At 39.4% G+C, this 5,893-nt stretch overlaps 1 long non-coding RNA gene across 1 annotated transcript; it reads right to left on the reverse strand.

Annotated features, from left to right (window-relative positions):
* Positions 1–4,731: 4,731 nt before the first annotated feature.
* On the reverse strand, positions 4,732–5,417 carry LOC135717316 (uncharacterized). Its single transcript, XR_010520312.1, has 3 exons — positions 5,338–5,417; positions 5,194–5,274; positions 4,732–5,123 (listed from the first exon to the last, which is right to left on the reverse strand). It is a non-coding gene; the product is annotated as an uncharacterized LOC135717316 (long non-coding RNA).
* Positions 5,418–5,893: the final 476 nt, after the last annotated feature.

Raw genomic sequence — 5,893 nt, forward strand, 5'->3', positions numbered from 1 at the left:
TGCAACGACTCTCGTAACTAGGAAGATCCAGACGGTCAGTCCAGGGAAGGTGTCGTAGAGCATAACGGATGAATTTCCGTTGAATCTTCTCAACGCGTTGAATTCCATTTTGGTAGTATGGACTCCAAACAACGGAGGAGTATTCAAGTATGGGTCGCACCAAGCTGCAGTACAAGGCCTTTAAGCAGTATACATCTTTGAAGTGCTTGGCAAAGCGAAATATGAAGCCTAGCTGGGAAGATGCTTTCGAGATGATGTATGTCAGATGAGCGTTAAACGTTAGCTTCGAGTCCAAAAGCACTCCCAGGTCTTTAACCAAGGATTCTCGTGCTAGAGACACTCCGGACAAGCTGTAGTTATGGATGAGCGGTGAACGTTTGCGAGTGAAGGAAATCACTGAGCACTTGGATGTGTTTAATACCATACGATTTCTTCTGCACCAATCAGCAAACGTTTCGAACTGATGTTGTAAGAACTCGGCATCGTCTAGTTTCTCGATGATCGCATAAATCTTGAAGTCGTCTGCATAGGATTTCTTGTGACACCTTAGAACTGAGTTGACGTCGTTCATAAACAACAAAAACAGAAATGGCCCCAGATGACTCCCTTGCGGTACACCGGATGTAACAGGAAACGAAGTTGAAAACTGGTTGCCGAGCCGTACACGCATGTTACGCCCCATCAGATATGAACGTAGCCATTTGAGTAGCCTAGCATCAGCGCCTAATTTATCATACTTGGCCAGAGCGATTTCGTGGTTCATCTTGTCAAAAGCTGCTGACAAATCCATGTAGATTGCGTCAATTTGGCAGCCACGCTCTATCGAGCGAGCAAGAAATGAAGTGAACGTGGTTAAGTTTGTGGTAGTAGAGCGCTTGGGCATAAAGCCGTGTTGATCTTCCGAGATGTAGTGCGAGCAGCCGTGTGAAAGGAAGTCCAGAACAATCAGCTCGAAGAGTTTTGAGGTTGCACATAGAGCGGCTATGCCACGGTAGTTTGAAACTGTTTGCTTACAACCTTTCTTATGTACAGGAAACACGTACGATTCCTTCCAAATAGTCGGGAACACGCCTGATTCCAATGAGAGGTTGAACACAGTAGCGAGAGGTGCTGAAAGAGAGTGGATGCATTTATTCAGCACTATAGACGGGATACCGTCTGGGCCGACTCCGGTAGTATTTTTCAATCGTCTGCTAGCGGAAAGCACCGTGTCACTTGATATCGGAGGAAGTTCACCAAGCGGAGGAAGTACAGGCACATTACTCACGGCATCAACAATATCCTGCGGGCTAGTTGGGTCATTGCAAAAAACTCCGCTAAATTGTTTCCTAAACAAGTCAGCGATGTCGTCAAGGGCAGAAGCTTCTGTGTCACCATTACGCATAGTGGAGGGAAGTCCCACTTCTTTCCGCTGGCCTTTCCTGTTTCCTGTCCCGTGGGGAACAACCTTGGAGTGCCCCAGGGAAGTGTATTAGGGCCCCTTTTATTTATTATGTATATTAATGACTTGCGACGTGTTTTACGGTTTTGCGACATTAACCTTTTTGCAGATGATACTGTGTTATTCATTGCAGCTAAGGATTTAGAAGTTGCCGTCTCACACTTGAATGAAGACTTGCAGTATCTAAGTAGATGGTTGAAGTGTAAGCAGTTAAAATTGAATACAAGTAAAACTAAATTTATGGTAATTTCGCGGAATCGATTAAATGAGAACGTCTCTGTTGTAATTGATGATGAGACTATTGATCGCGTTCAGGAGATTAAATATGTTGGCGTGATTATTGATGACAAACTTAAGTTCAACTCTCACATTGACAATGTCATCAAGAAAATTGCCAAGAAGTATGGAATTCTATGTCGATTGAAAAACGATTTAACTATTGCCAGTAAAATACAGCTATACAAATCAATCATCTGTCCTCATCTAGACTTTTGCCCATCCATTTTATTTCTGTCTAATGCAACACAAATATCGAGATTACAGCGCTTGCAGAATAAAATAATGCGTTTGATTTTGAGATGTAATAGATTCACTTCCTCAACTTTGATGCTAGACGCCTTACAATGGTTGTCGGTGAAGCAAAGAATTGTATATTTGACTATGGTGTTCATTTTTAAAGTAGTTAACGGTTTGCTGCCTCGATATTTGTGTGATCGAATTGAAAGAGGAAGTGACTTTCATAGATATAATACTAGAAACGCGGATGAAATAAGAACACCACATTTCTTGACTTGTGCTTCACAGAATTCATTATTTTTTAAAGGAATAAATGTTTTCAATTCGATGCCTAGACACATTAAACGTTCAACAACATTAGCAGAATTTAAGAGACATTGCATTTCACACGTTAAAACTGTCTTTTGAACGGTTATCCAGTGATTTTTTTTTTATGAATTGACAAATTATGTATCTTGACGAAGTTATTTTTAACGGATTATTTTGCAAGGATAGCTGTTATAATGACTTTTTAATAATTATTGTAGCACTGCAAAAACTATTTTGTTCGCCACGATGGTGATGATGGATTTTTGATACATGATTTAATAGTAGTAGTAAAAAAAATAGTAGTCTACAAAGGTTTGAGCCTCGCGCGCGTATTACGGATATAGAGGACTGAATTTAACATTTGATAAAAAAAAAAATGCAATTTTGAAGCTTATTTGGAAGATACCTTGAGTTAGTAGTAAGTTTTCTGGCAAATGTTGGGGGTTCGTGAGCATTCCTGACATTGCTGAAAATTATGATAGCATCAGATTGCGGGGTTACTAGTGTAATAGGATGCTTTGTTGATTGTTCATTAACTCTTGATTGCTTGTAATACTTATGAATATTTTAGGTGGACAAAAAGGCGAACTAAGAGGTGGACGCCTGAGCTTTTCAACATTTATATCGCTGTGAAGCAACTGTAAACTCTAGAGGGAATTTATATCTGTAACTGAAACCAGTTCGATTTTGTTTGCCAACCTGGTTAAAATGTCATATTTAATTATCTTAAAGATAAATCGTCCAGCTCAAACCTTTGTAGGGGTAAGAGGTGGGACCATCATCATCATCATCACTCCAGTTACAGTATGTTTTGCTTCTCAAGCATAAACATCCTTCGCCTGAGCTCGACATTCCACTCATCGCCTAACGTAAGCGTAGCAAGGGGTGCATCCACCACAGAGTGTTATGTCTGTTTGTCTGTGGTTGTAGATTAGTTGTAGCTGTAAATAGTAGTTTTAAGTAGTCTCTTTTTTCCAATTCAAAACAAACCAATCCCACTAAGGTGGTCATACTTTAACAGGCCTGATAGGACTAGGAACAGTAAATAATAACTAAAAATTTCAAAATAACTAAAGTTGAAAAGACGCATCTGTGTCACTTGAAAATTCATACATGTAAACCAAACAAATACAAGAAATATAGATCATTCAAAGTCAAAAAAAAAAAGATCTGGTTCAAACGGACGTTATTTATTCAGACCTATCCGCAGCATTCGACAAGTTGAACCATGCTATTGCGATTGCTAAGCTCGGTAGACTCGGTGTATGCGGTAATCTTCTGAGTTGGTTTCGATCATATCTTACCGGTCGGCAACTAAAGGTTGCCATAGGAGATTGCAGATCAGCTAGCTTCTTCGCCACATCAGGGAAGCCACATGGGGCCGTTAATTTTTATACTGTACTTCAACGACGTGCTGACTGTCACTTTCTCCAACGTCAACTGAATGTATTCGCTAGTTGGTGCAGGTTAAACAGAATGGTAGTGAACCTAGCCAAATGCTCCGCTATTACGTTCTCACGAAAACAACAACCGATAATATTTAGCTATGACCTGATCGGCTCGACAATCGAACGCGTGAATCAGGTGAAAGACTTATAGCAAATTCGTTTATTATCGGGGTTGGAACCAGTTCCAACCCAGTGCGAAACCGAACTTTTTGTCAGTGCAAACCTCAACCTGAGCTAGGTTTTAAAAACAAACGAGCAAACTGACGTTTGTCAGAAAACAAGCAGACCCAATCCTGATACCCGATCCAGGTTGGAACTGAATAATAAACGAATTCGCTATTAGGTGTGATCTTGGATTCGCAGCTTTCATCAAAGCAACACAGTGAGAAAAGCTACATTTGAAAGAGATAAATCGTCGAATTTCCGAAAATCTGAATGCTACAAAACTGGTTTATTCACCCCTGACGGTGCGATATCTGTCGGTTTTGACGATGAAATGTAGTATTCAATTGCTCTATACCCTACCTTATGAGAACGGTAAAAATGTCGTCATCATATTTAACTATTCTTAGTAGTTAGGGCCTCCCTTAGCTCAGTCGGTAAAGGCGCAGCTACAAAGCAACACCATGCTGCATGTAGCTGGGTTCGATTCCCGATCCGGTCTAGGAATTTTCCGAGTCGGAAAATTTGTCGACTTCCCTTGGCATAGAGTGTGATTGTACTTGCCACACAATTATACTAATGCAAAAATGGTACAGGCATCGAAAGCTCTCAATTAATCACTGTGGAAGTGCATCTAGAACACTAAGTTGAGAGCACGTAATAAACTAATATGCGATATGCAATAAGCTTGGAATGCGAAGAAGAAGAAGGAGTAGCTTAAAAGCTCTTAAAATCATCGATTTCCTTAAATGGTGGAATAATATTGTCTAAAATTTGTAGTTTTCTCCTTTTTGTCGCCAAACAAATCGTTCTAAATTTTCGAAAAAAGTCAATTTTATTGATTCATGAGCTTTTGTTCAACTTGCAGCATATAATGTAAATTTATGCAAACATATTTTTTATTATTTGCTTTGTTCATAATTACTATACCACTGCTGTGCCGATTTACCACACTACTCCTGTTCTGAGAGTATTGATATGTGGTCTGTGTATTATTGTGATTGTCCACATTAACAACTCCGATACACTTCTTTTCATTGAGCTCGAAAGATATGTCTTGCTTAGGTTGATCCCCGAATATAACAGAATACACGCCAGGCACTCCTCGAATCATGCAAGCAAACCAACGTTCAGTCTTTGTATTAGGGTTCTTATCGATCGTAAGCCTCCATTCAAATTCATCCAGGGCTTGAAAGTTTATCTCAAAGCTTATTTTGTTTGGTATAGTTGACCCTGGGCTTGGAATGCTGCAAAACAATAAAAATGCTTGTACTTATGGAATTATTCTACTTTGATCGTGTTAACTTTGATTACTACCACTGAGGAATATATTCTGATGTATCTGGCAATTCCGTTATTAATCGTTCAGTTTCCACAATTTTCTTCATCGTTAACGGACTACGAAAAAAATCGATTAAAAAATGATTTAATTTAACTTCACTAAATTATGTAAATACTTACTTTGCTTCACCGGCAACCAGGCCTTCTGATTCTTTTTGTAAATCGTCGATTAACTCCATGTCATTTTTGAATCGACGCTCCTCATCCTGCAACTTACTCAAAACCTTTTTGATATGTTCTTTGCGTTCGTTAACCCCATCTATGGCCGTCTTCAACTTATGCTGGTAAGTCATGAATGCTTCATCTTAAGAAGAAGACAAATAAATGTGAAAGATACAACCCCAGTATTTATGCGTCAACCACAATTATGGGCCACTTCCATTTCATTAACACGCAAAACTGACTGACGCAGAATAGTGACTAGCTGGCCCGTAATACTGGAACGTCAACTTGAACTCGCTACATTAAACTTTAGCAGTCTAACATATTTGCTACTATTTGGGCATATACAATTAAAACATACAGGAAGTAGTATTCTCCATTTATGTAAAAAATATGAATTGTGAGATTGTCCAACCAAATATTCTAATGCCACTTACCCAACGGTACGACATCTCCCTTATGCTCAGCGTGTTCCTTGGAAAAGAAACACTTTGCGCAAATGCTATCCATGCAA

The sequence above is a fragment of the Ochlerotatus camptorhynchus genome, unplaced genomic scaffold (assembly GCF_037179485.1).
Source record: "Ochlerotatus camptorhynchus isolate MF236.1 unplaced genomic scaffold, CSIRO-AGI_Acam_v1.1 ptg000055l, whole genome shotgun sequence".
NCBI lineage: Eukaryota > Metazoa > Arthropoda > Insecta > Diptera > Culicidae > Ochlerotatus > Ochlerotatus camptorhynchus.